The sequence below is a fragment of the Genypterus blacodes genome, unplaced genomic scaffold (genome assembly GCF_046128005.1).
Source record: "Genypterus blacodes isolate CSIRO-AG114 ecotype Tasmania unplaced genomic scaffold, CSIRO-AGI_Gbla_v1 ptg000052l_1, whole genome shotgun sequence".
Taxonomy (NCBI): Eukaryota; Metazoa; Chordata; class Actinopteri; order Ophidiiformes; family Ophidiidae; genus Genypterus; species Genypterus blacodes.
The window spans coordinates 2,082,856-2,094,896 of record NW_027466864.1 but is presented as its reverse complement, the minus strand read 5'-3'; the positions used below and the strand labels follow the sequence as shown (position 1 = coordinate 2,094,896).

The window sequence follows — 12,041 nt, the reverse complement described above, 5'->3', positions numbered from 1 at the left end:
GTGAATATCTCCTCACACTCTTCCCCACTTGCAGTCGCCATCTTGCAGGAACATAATTTGGTGTGGCGGGGCGAGACCATGTGATCTCACGCCTGGAGTAGCTCAGAGATCACCAATGGCATCTATGCTGCCCGCATTATTAAATATGCATGAAAGAAAGAAAGACAAAATCCCAGTCAAGAGCACTTGAGTATGAAGCGTTTGGTAATCACGACTGGGAAGCGGGAGTACATGAAGGCAGCAAACCTCTCCATTATATGTCCATCCAACTCTTGAACGGAAGAAAAAGCAGTCAGAGTAACTGAGGGCACCTGTGCTGGTGTGAACATAGCCTTTGATCAAGATTATCTGATGCAATCCTCCTTCAAAGTTTGTCAAAAAGACATTACACCAGAACATTACTACTACTCACATAAAATACACACAAAGGGACAACATGTAATTTTTCTGTTTCCCTTTAGCAAGTATTGACAAGACTTGCTCCAACTCTCACTAACCACACCTGCTCATAATGCACATATTGCACATATTGATCAGCCAATCATGTGGCGAGCTGACGGTGGCGTGTACAAGGCTGTCTCCGGATGCACATGTCAAATATTGAAATGTATGTGATATGGCATCAACTAAAACAGTCAACACAAGGTACAATTTGCTAAAATTCACCGGAGCTAGACAGCTAAAGATTTTAAATATATTGCCTGGTCTAAAGATTGAGATGTAATGACGGGCAGATGCTAGGGTCTCCACTTCTGTCATGATGAGCAGCTGGTAGAGTTAAAATTTGGTGTAAACAACTTCAATCCGTGGATCAGTCCTGTCTGGTGTAAACAGTTCAGGCTCGAGTAAGCCTCGGGAATATTTTCTTGGCCCACATTGTGTCTCTAAGTGCTCACTCGATGATTTAAATGCCACGGCATACTTGAGTATTGTTGTCGGCTCTAGTCATCCCTTTATGGCTGCAATCTCCAGCACCGTAACGTACTATGCCACATAATATGCATCACGTGTCTACAAAGCAATCTGCTTCTGCCAACGGGAGAATGTGCTCAGCGTACAGAGCACCTTTGGAATGGCAATGGGAGATTTGCAGCAAGAATGTGAAGCCAATAGCCAAGTCTGTAGTAAATGTGTGATGTTATCATTCAACATGGAGCAGAATCTCTGATATAGGTCTCTAGCACCTTACTACAATCCATATCATAAAGACTTCGCGTCAAAGAGGGGCTCTCAATAAAGTACTGTAAAGGTGTGACTCCTTTCTAAGTCACTATTGTTTGTAACCTTTAACTCTGCATCTGCTCCTCTGCACAATTGCTATGGAAACTGTTTCAATCTGGACTAGTTCAAAAGTATTTTGGTTTCACTCCAATGTAAACAAAGACGGTGACAAATGTTACAGTGCTTTATGTTAGAAAGGGGAAGCAGCAGCAGAGTCGGCAACAGGAGCCTTTAAACTCGTCATGCTGAGCTCCATCAGCTTCCCCACATTAATAACAGTCCTCTTTCGGTTTGGCACTGCTGATGTGACAAAAGTTGACATTACTGTTACATTTTGTTATTAATGTGGGCCTAAAAATGGCACAGCTCTATGGAGAAATAGACAAATGCAACAAAAACTTTTCTTTTCTCTTCTAATTAGCATTTGTGAAGTCATTAAATCGGGCTGAATCATGTTCGGGGGTGCTTGTGTGGTTGTCACAAAAGTGACCGACGACAAAAACAAGTAGAAACAAAAATAATCTGAAACTCCCTGCTGACCAAACTTTAGGACACAATTATAATGTTGTAAATAAAGTTCTCGTGCTTTTAATTTAGTTTACTGCTGACACACAGGCGGTCCAACAGTTTCTTTAATGTGAAGCCTTACAGCAAGTTTCACTCGCAAACGTTACACAACCATAGCAGAGATCCTGCAAGGACTTGCAAGAAAGAGCTGTTGCGTAATAGAGTGAGAAAGAGAGGGTGGGGAGTGTGGGGGGAGGGGGAGGGGGGAAGGGTGTCGAGCGAGCGAGCCAAGGCTGCAATCACAACACCACAGGAGGGCATTTAACTGATAAAAGAAAACAGCACTGGTTCTCGTGGCCTTCATCTTTCCTCACACATATACAGTATCATCTCAAGGGACAAGGAAGGTGCTGGAACGCGCTGTGTGAGAAAAGCAAGCCGTGCAAAATCAGCACTTTCAAGCCCTCCTCCATATTCAAGCACGTTTGAGATAATGCCAGGTGTCTGCTGAAACATTCCATCAATAATTCAGTCATTAGGATGGGAAACACAGTTATTATAACACAGCTACATGTAGGTCAGCACCTGGAGGACTCAATCTCCACCTCAAAGTCTGCTGATTATAGCATTCAGTTAGTTACATTTGTTGGTCTAAACTAGCAAATGTTAACAATAGATGATGATTAGAATGTTGATGATGTGTGTTTGTTTGTCAATAAGATCTATATAGACTCTGTGAATATATAAAATCATACAATTTGCTGCAAAATTCAGGAGTTGACAGCAGTGAAAGCAGTGAACCTGGGGGACCGATTACCATTCAGCACAATGAGCCTTTCTTTGCTCCTTCTTGAGCTACATTTGAGGTTCTGTGGTGGAGAACCACTTAATGAACAAAGACAAAGCATCACAGTGCCGTTGGATTTGTGTGTTTGGAAACACTTGGGGTTGTCTGTCTATCTTAATGGGAACTTCCTCAAACAAAGGGACAACGAAGCACGGCCAAGACGCTGAAGGATTATGACTCATGGAAAGATGGATGTGAAAAGCTTGAGAGTGTTTTTCCATTGTTTTTCCCAATGTAGTCCATTTTAACATGGAGAATTCTATTCACCTTGTAGAACACAAACGCTGCAGATACATTTCATACAAATGATCATCGCACCTCTAATTTTCTCTGATTGGGACTGAAGACGAATCTGAGCAGCTTGTAGTGGTCTAAATGGCTTTCCTTCCCATATTTGTTATTCCACCAGTGTTCAGCAATCATGGCGCGAAACCAATCACAATAGGCCCAGATGCCAGTTTCATTCCCAACAGAAATCAATGTAAGGCAGCAAAATGGGCTTTTTGTGTTGGGGGATGTTGTACTTTTCTGTAAGCTGCCTGTATTGCTGTGACAAATTACAAACTGATCCGTCCACCCCAGAGGCAGGCAATATAGGCCGAAGAACCAAAACCAAAATCAATACAGAGTGCACTTCACAGATGTGGTCACCCTGCCTATCTATCTATCTGTACATAAAAACTTAAGGGAGCGAAGAAATCTTGACTTTTGTCTGTACATCCCCATATGAATATATATATACTGTATATACGTGTATATATAGTCTACCACACAAACATTTTCTTACAATTTAGAAACACATGATAGTCAAAATAGCCAGCTGATGTATTTCAAGCCAAATCACAATCAAACATCAGCATATGTTTACAGTTTTACTCCGTTCATTTTTCCATGTATCAGACGAAAAAGCCTCTGAATCAGCAAGCTGTCATTCAACCCACAATAATAGTGATGTACTAACATGTATACTTGAGGAAGATCTTGCATCAGACTGTATCTTTCCAAAAAACGATTCTATGTGTCACACTGCTGCACTCCTCATTCTTGCACATTTCCTTCAATAATTCATTAAACCAACAATGCAATTCTTCCACCACAGCCTGAATCTACCACAATAGGTATAGGTGGCTGGAACGCGCGTGTGTGTGACAGCCTTGTGCTGGCTCCATTGTCAGGTCTTCAGTTTGTCCTTGTGCGCAGAAGACAACAGCTTCTTTTAATTCTACAGCTATGTTATGCTCTGCCGCAAATCGATTACGTAATGACTATAGAGCACGCGTGTGTTGTGGAGGAGGGGAACACGCATGTGCTGACATGAGTGCTGCATTGTGATAGAGCAAGTGTGCCCTGCCTGTTTACCAGAGCAAGTGCTCCACTCGGGAGAGACTTGAGGTCAAGGGTCAACATCTGTCTCTGGGGAGGGCATCTGCTGGTACAGAGATCAGAACACAGTGCGGAAGCCTGACATCCAGCCTGTGTGTATTTGGTTTCAGTCACCTTCCTCTCCTCCTCTATCAGAGTCTTCTCCTCTTTCAGTGCAGATTCTTTTTTTGTTATTAATGTCCTGTTTGAAGGTTATGTTAATGTAGGAGATTAATGAGCAATTATGACAAAATAATAGCACTGTTCAGAAAAGTGACGGGAAATCCTGGGAAATATAAAATAGGACAAAACCTAAAAGGGGGATTATAATAATAACCTGCCAAAATATTCATGTAAAATATCCAATTACTCATTTTGACTTCTAAAATGTGTTCTTTCAGTAAGTTATTTTGCCCTGCTTCTCAGTCACAAAGCCAAAAGAATTTGTGACATAAAAGTGAAACTGGGGATTGTTTTGCTGTCTGTGGAATGTACCCTCTAGTTTCTGAATGTATGTGGAATGCTACCAGCTCAGTGCCTTCTTATGGATGAGCTGGAATCTTACACGCAGCCCCACCAGGCCACACCTCTCTATCCTTTTCACTGTTGCATTTTCCATACAGCGACATGTTAACCAACAGCCCTCTGAAACTCACCATGAACCTTTTCGTCATGATCATTAGCATTGACACATTGATAAGCATGTCTGTTTACTGTGGTACTGTCAGCGCTGAATCATTGTGGCTTGAACAGCAGTCAGCTCATCAGTCTGGTATGACTGAACGGCAGCACCTCCACCGTAGAGAGAAGCGATGTTTGCCTGTATGCTCCAGCTATTGACTGACACATCCAACCACACTTTTCTAGCTTTCTGCTGTCTCAAGACTGGGCCATTATTTTCGAAGTTGGATGATTTCAGCAGATTGGCGGTGTTTTGTGTAAACAGTCAGATATAATAAACAAGGACAGGAGCTCTTCTATGACAATCCTCACACAAACACTGTTGTTTGACAGCGAAGCGAAATAAACAGCTGGCTTTCTGCAGAACCATTTGTTTTTCTGCTGTGGGACCAGAACATATGGCTCTGAGGGAATATTAGACTCTGGAACAGCAAGCCCCCTGAGGGTCTATTGATGGTATTGCTGTTGCTTTGTTGATTCAAGTATGCACTTGTTTTGCTTTTTTATGCTCAGGCATCTCCCATGACTCCCTGGGGTGTCCTTATAATTTCCCCATGCAGCAGTGGGCCTGAAGCATGAGCTGGTGAAAACACATTACACTCGACTATCTATTGTGATCTCTGAGTGTCTGACACAGTGCAGCTGATGACACCACTGCAGACGGCAGGATATGGTGTCAGTGCACCCCGAGCCGACTGCTGGCACCACGCCTTCAACTAAACTTACAGCGCTATCGTGCTGTAGCACGGCAATGTGGCTCAACCTGTCAAACATCAGGCACAGACAGGAGGGGAAGTGAAAAGAAAAGAGAGGAAGCGTGTGAGTCTGCGATGACGGAAGTTGACTAACCCCACTTCGTCACCTGCAAAACACAGATAGAGCGTGCAGCGCATTAAGATGAAAAACCTCAGTTAGTACAGAAGGTTGTGACAGTTTTCTAAATTATACTTCAGACCTGCTTGCCTGTGAGTGGGCGTGAGCTGCTTACACTTTAAGTACAAGAATGCGGAGTGAGACATGTGACGGCTGAGCAAACTTCTTGGCATTTTCTTCCCTGGCTGAGCTGAGACGAATCCTATGAAACACAAAGGAATGCAGAGACACGCATTCCCGTTGCCTCTAGGCCAGGTATGCACAGGCAGATCCAGACTGCTTCCTAACCAGGCGTATATGTCACACCTCACCATCTATACTTACATGCATATCTAAAAAAAATGGTTCATAAATGACCATTATCATCATTTCCTTACAATGCTCTGGTCATGACTGTAAGATAGTTCAGGGGTAGAACATATTATCCTTCTTTTGTTTACATATCCTCTATTTTTATCCTCCTCATCACATGAAGCATTCATGAGATCAGACAACATCACAGGTTCCTTGGTAAGTGTTCCCAAGCTAGAGGACATGCAAAGCTGCAGGCTTTATCTTTGAAAAATCAGTGCGGTTCAGGCACAAAGCAGCCACGCGTGTATTTTAATTATAGACTGTGTGCAGCTGTGATAGTAAGTAAGCATGTCAGAGGCACCACTGCTTTAAGCCTCAATCTCTGCTTTTGTATAAAGCTAACAGACCGTATGAAACATATTCTATTGCCTGTTTTAAGGCCTTCCGCTATTGCTTAACCTTGGCAGTTCAACAAGTTTATCATGGAAGACAAACAATGCAGAAGCAAACTGCTGTTACACCTGTAGAGCCTGGTATCATCTGGTATCACCTGGTATCACCTGGTATCACTGGTCCCTGAAGGCAACTTGGAATACCAGGTAAAAGCAATCAATTAATTAAATGGCAGGGGGGGGGCCTGCTGGTCTGTGGCTCCAGCAGGCCTCCGTGGAAGAGGCCTGCATGTTTCTCTCTTATATGTCTCCATGATATCTCTGCAGTCATCTAACTGGTGAGGGCTCACTGCTGATTAGAATACAGGGTGATGTCATGCAACATTCCCTCCAGCCTAGAATACTGATTATTTTTCTCTGGCCAAGACAAATATTTAAATGAAGTTGTGAGTAAACACACACACACACTTTATATCTTCAGAAGAAGCTAGATCTTACTTTAAATCTAAGTAAATGAAACAATGAGAGGACATACATGTGTAACAAATCTGTTACTTCCAATCAACAACAATAAAAGAACTATGAAAGTAATTATTGTAATGTGGCAGGTGCTTTAAATTGTAGCAGGGCAGCAGGTGTGTGCTACTTTGAGAGCATAGGATTGAGTTTAAGTCATATATTACACCATTTAATCTACAAATGAGGAGGAACTGTCTCCGCACCAAACTCCATTCTGGAACTGCAAATGTTTTCAATATTGTCGTTTTAATCACCTTGACACGCTTCGTGAAATATTGAACCTGGAAACTAATCACATGAACCCTGTGGTTAATTCGGCTTATTGTATATGAGCTATCAACATTCAGGTTTAACAAAATCTTTAATTCTAAATCAGTTCCAACGACCCCCTTCCAGTAAATGAGGCTGCGGTGTGTGGCTGCGAACGGCGGGTTTTCGGTTCTAAAAGTTGATATTCTAGAGCAAACAACCCTGGCTGGTGTGATTTATGTTTGCCGAGTATTTTTTCGTGATTCGAAGGGGCTAAAAGACTCGTATTCTGCGTTGTATTAGTCTTCCACAATGGCAGAAGCGTTCAACCCGCATGTATTTCCACCGTGTTTGGCTTAAGGGCAGCAGGGAGGGTGGAGGAGGTGGTGGTCGGGGGAGCCTGTCAAAGCACATGACAAACAAAACAACCATAGTCCGGCGACAGTGATGCTTTATTTAATAACACTCGGCCATATTGAGACACCAGCTACGATTCGAGCGTGTTTCCCCCGGGTCTCGAGCGTGTTTCCCCCTCAGACAGGTTTCGAAACCGCGCATACAGCAGTTACGCATAGTAAACAAGTCGACGTGGATAACGTGTTTACTACCGTTGTCGTTTACTATGGCGCTGCGGCGGAGGACACAAAAGTACAATTACGTGAACGTCACATGTGATGTACTGTTTCCAAACATTGCATTTCTGTTTAGTCTATTTTACCAGCGGGTCTGTGCACACATACCCTTCGGTGAAACGCATCCACAGCCGAGCCTCGCACTGGATGTAACAGACCCTCGGTCTTCATTCACCGGTGGTCCACGGTGGTCGTCCAGATCTACAGCCGGTGGAGATATCGTCTGTAGCCGGGATATGGTTCACCTCTGCAGGGGTGAATTCACTCAAATTGTCTCCGTCCACAGCGTGTCGCGGTGCTTCCTGATTTAGGTAAAGTGGTGATGGTGTTTGTCGGGGTGGGGCGGAATGCAGCTTTACTGTAGTCCGCCAACAAATGTGGGCTAAAGAGCACGTCGGTGCACGTCTGTGTGGCAAGTGCTGCCTAGCTGCGAGGGTTAAACCAAACGTGCACAGGTTGTGCAAAGCGGTGGTTTTGAAATTGGTTTTCAGTCACGTTAGGGAGCGATGATGTCACATAGTGGGAATGGAGTTTCACACTATCATTACACAACCGACTGATTACAAATCTTTCGAAACCATCATTCTGGAATCAGCCCGAATCACGTTATTAATGCGGTGATTTGTCCACAGCCACAGTCTTCCTCTCAAATAGACATTTGAATGCCTTGCTGAAGGGTAAGAGTAGGTGTAGCAAGAGTAGCTGTTGAATAGGAGAAGGGCAACATTTACCCTACACACACAATTTCCCATGTAGGTCTTTATTCAAACGCAGGCCACATTCACACGTTGCATTAAAATGTGATCTCTGTCCTCGCAGAGTATTTGGACGTGAGGTCAGATGTTGGCATTAGTATGTACAGCTTGCAGTGTTCTGAATCCAAATGAGGCAGTTAGGTTGACTGGCCCCCAGCAGCCCACATCCATGTGTGGTGCAGCAGGCCAAATTGAAATCAATACATCTAATATTTCCCCAAAGTTTGCCCAAGTTTTCAACAAAGCACAAGCTCTAATAAGTTTCTTGCGATCCAGCAGATGGACGATGAGCTCTTGTTTGAACAACGTGATGGTTTACACTGAGTTCAGAATCAACACTGCTTCTACTTTTTTTTTTTAGATCCCTGGAAAAGTTTGCAAAGATTTTTCATTTTGAGGAGATTAGGTTTCTGTCTTTGCAGATTCATTGCCACCGGTCCAGAAACTTCATCTTAAGTTTCTGCTTTTCCTTCGAATAAACAACAGAGATTGTTTTAAAATTAATTGTGTTAGCCCTGGAGCTAGATGCCATGCTCCATTTTAAGTGTTGTGAAATTGGGACAGCATTAATCGGCACATACTGCCGAAGGAAGTTCTGTTGCAATCCCAAACTAATTCAAATAAATATCCCACCTAATGATTGTTTCATTTTTCAGTATTGCTGCATTTGTCTTCACTAGCGATATATTATCATAAAGCATTTGCACACTCCTCCCCTCGTGAATTCAACAAGAAGCCACCTCACACTTCGTCTGCCTTAGAATGAAAGTTGTTGTTGCTGCTTGCCTTTACAATTTTCCTGTCCTTGGAGGAATCGAACAGCAAATTGCAATAACCTACCTAACTGTGAACACACAGTCACCCACACAATATGCCTGAAAGGTGTAACGGTTAACCCCATGTGACCTCTGGAAAGCTTATTCAATCACACATTTCTGCTTAGAGCAGGGCAGCACTCGATCAAGATGCTTTAGAAATGATTGTAATGTTGCATGAGCAAAGAAATGTAGGACCAAAGCAGCCATTCGACTCAATTACACTGCTTTATCTGTTATAGTGAACACCTGTACAATTTCATTCAATCTGATGTCATAGCTCTGCAACAATTCCTCCCTTTGTGAAGCTTTGAAAGGTTCTATTTTCTGTTGCGACAGTGTCGGATAGGTCAGGAAAGAGAAGGACAATGTTGTGGTATATTTCTTTTTATTGAAGCAAACATTTGACATGACTGGACATTTGGAGATAGTTGTTAATACAGAGAGAGCGAGGAAAGGAGAGAGAGAGAAGGAAAGAAGGTCGTATTATTATTACTATTGTTGTCTTTTCGAAGACCCTGAGGTAAAATAGGCAATATGAGGTACAAGTAGATTGAACTTGAAACGGCAGGAGGTCACGGCCGCTGGAGGTTGGAGAAGGAAAATGCAAAGTACACTTCACTGCAAAGGCATTATTTAACTCAAGATGAAAAGAAATAAAAATGGTGTTTACCAGGCAAAGGCATTTAATTACATTCAATACTGTTGGTCATTAATATCACATTTTATATTTAATGGTTGGCCTTATTAGCTTTCATTTAGAGTCTTTCAATAAAAATATTCTCCTGGTCTCCTGGTAAAACAAATCTATTATCTAGAACTTATTACATTGTAAGCTTACTTGTAACTTTATACAGCAATAGATTTGACTATTTCTCCTCTGTTATTGAGAGAAATCAATACAATTATAAGAAAATGCATCTACCATTTTTGTATTTTGTTACAAGTATTTAAAGTGAGACAAGACGCAGTGATATGAAAAACAGTTCAGGTGTCACTTTGACAAATGCACAGTTTTGAATTTCTTATTTGGAGTCGTTTGTCAAGTGATATCATCTCTGTTTAAAGATTAGATTGGATTCATCTGCAATTCGATAATGCAGCGATGAGCAGAGAAATGAAATCGCCTGTGATAATGTTTCTGGGTGGACCGAGTCCAATACTGTCCTCACCCCTCCTGATGGCTTCAGTGACTGCAGACATTGGGGCTTTGTGGGAGTGGAGTGGGGAGGGAAGGGGGAGGGAGGGGGGGTGTGCTGGCAGAATCAACAATCTGATTGCTTACCACTGATATCGACTCAAAGGCTGAGAAAATGACTCAACATCGCCAGTCACATAATGATAACCTATTAGCTCAGATCCTGGACCGATTTCAACCGAGATAACTGGTTGTCATGGAAATCCGTCGGCCTCATTTGAGGTAATGGGCCCAAAACAAGATGGATTATCCATCACTGCTACTCGGGGGAAGAGTTATTGGTCATTTGCGTACCTGTTTTAAGGGATGTGTGTGCATATTGCTTAGCAGAGATGCAAGAGGACATGTTTACTTTGATGGAAAATGGGAATCAACACGGCATCAGCAACAGCAAAGAAGGGGGTTATTTTTAACCAGACATATGGTGAACTGAGGAGCCCGAAGAGATACATCTTCATGTTTTCATGTTTTCCCTCTTATGTATTGGCTGGTTATTTGCCAGTAATGAATCCAGGTCTAATCCCCTCAATCCTCTGTGTATTTGTCTGGAATGTAATTAGCCTAACTGAAAGTCCTCATGCATATAACCGCAACATGGATTTCCTTTCATCTAAGAGCTTAATTTAGTTCTAGGTTGAAGGCCGTTCAGCTTCATGTATCCAGTGTCCCGCAGTTGATTTGCTGATTTGTAGACAAATATCTATAGATATCAATAGATATCAACACACTTAATGTATTGTCTTAAAGAGAAAGAACAGACAAATAATAACATTGTTCAGGATTCAGGACTATTAAGATAGATGGAAACTGTTCACATACTCCTGAGTCAACATCGTCTTTCAGCCTCACATAAGTGGCTGTTCCATTTTTGTAGCCCCATTTGTAATGATGCAGCAATTCCATTAATGTGTCCCGTGTTGAGGCTTATATTTGAGTCTCTTTTAGTTTTAGATATGGATCCATACCTGTATCTGCTCCCAATGCACCCATTTACCGTCAATCTTGCAATCAATATTGAGATTGGTGCATTATGTTTGAAGTGTGAACCGTTAAATGGTTTTATCATCCATTTGGTAGATTGCAGGTTCTCTTTCAATAACGTGAAAGAATGCATCCTCGCTACCTTCACCTCTGCAAAGCCTTCGTATCTACCTTTGCCATAGAACATCTGTAATGTTCGATAGAGGTTGTTAGTTAAAAAACTGCGCGGCTGGTTCCTAAGACAACCTGATGTTTCTGATACATGTTTTTTTAAAAGCAGTGTTTGCTGATTATTTGTTCCATCAACTAATGAGGTCCTCCGTGGGTCATGTAGCGTGCTTTCTCTGAGATTCATTAAAAAAATTAGCTTGGACTATTTCGAATAATCTCGAACACAAACAACAAAACCAAATCGATCAACCGCCGCAGGGCTGCATTCAAAGGCCCAGAGGCATTGTTCAAAAGGGATTCCAAAGTGATTCACACACTACTCCGAAGCTCATCTGTTAATTAACTTAAGCTTCAATCCAAATAAATGCTTGATACACATGAATTGAACTTTTCAGACTTGTGCTATTACCACTGATGCCTTTGTCCTGTTTGATGTGAGCATGAAACATGTTAACACTGGCAAAGACTTCTCAACAAAGTGTTAATTGCTCCTTGTCCACTGCTGCTTGAGTTGATGAAAAAAGAAGGAACCAAGGACTCCTGA

The 12,041-nt window shown here is 42.3% G+C and overlaps 1 protein-coding gene across 1 annotated transcript in view; it reads right to left on the bottom strand.

The window, feature by feature from the left end:
* LOC143000880 (myelin basic protein-like) overlaps nucleotides 1-7,975 on the bottom strand; it is a 36,777-nt gene extending 28,802 nt beyond the window's left edge. Inside the window, exon 1 of the mRNA XM_076150350.1 lies at nucleotides 7,686-7,975. The gene's annotated coding sequence lies outside the window, so the exon portion shown is untranslated. The remainder of the gene's footprint in view (nucleotides 1-7,685) is intronic.
* Nucleotides 7,976-12,041: the final 4,066 nt, after the last annotated feature.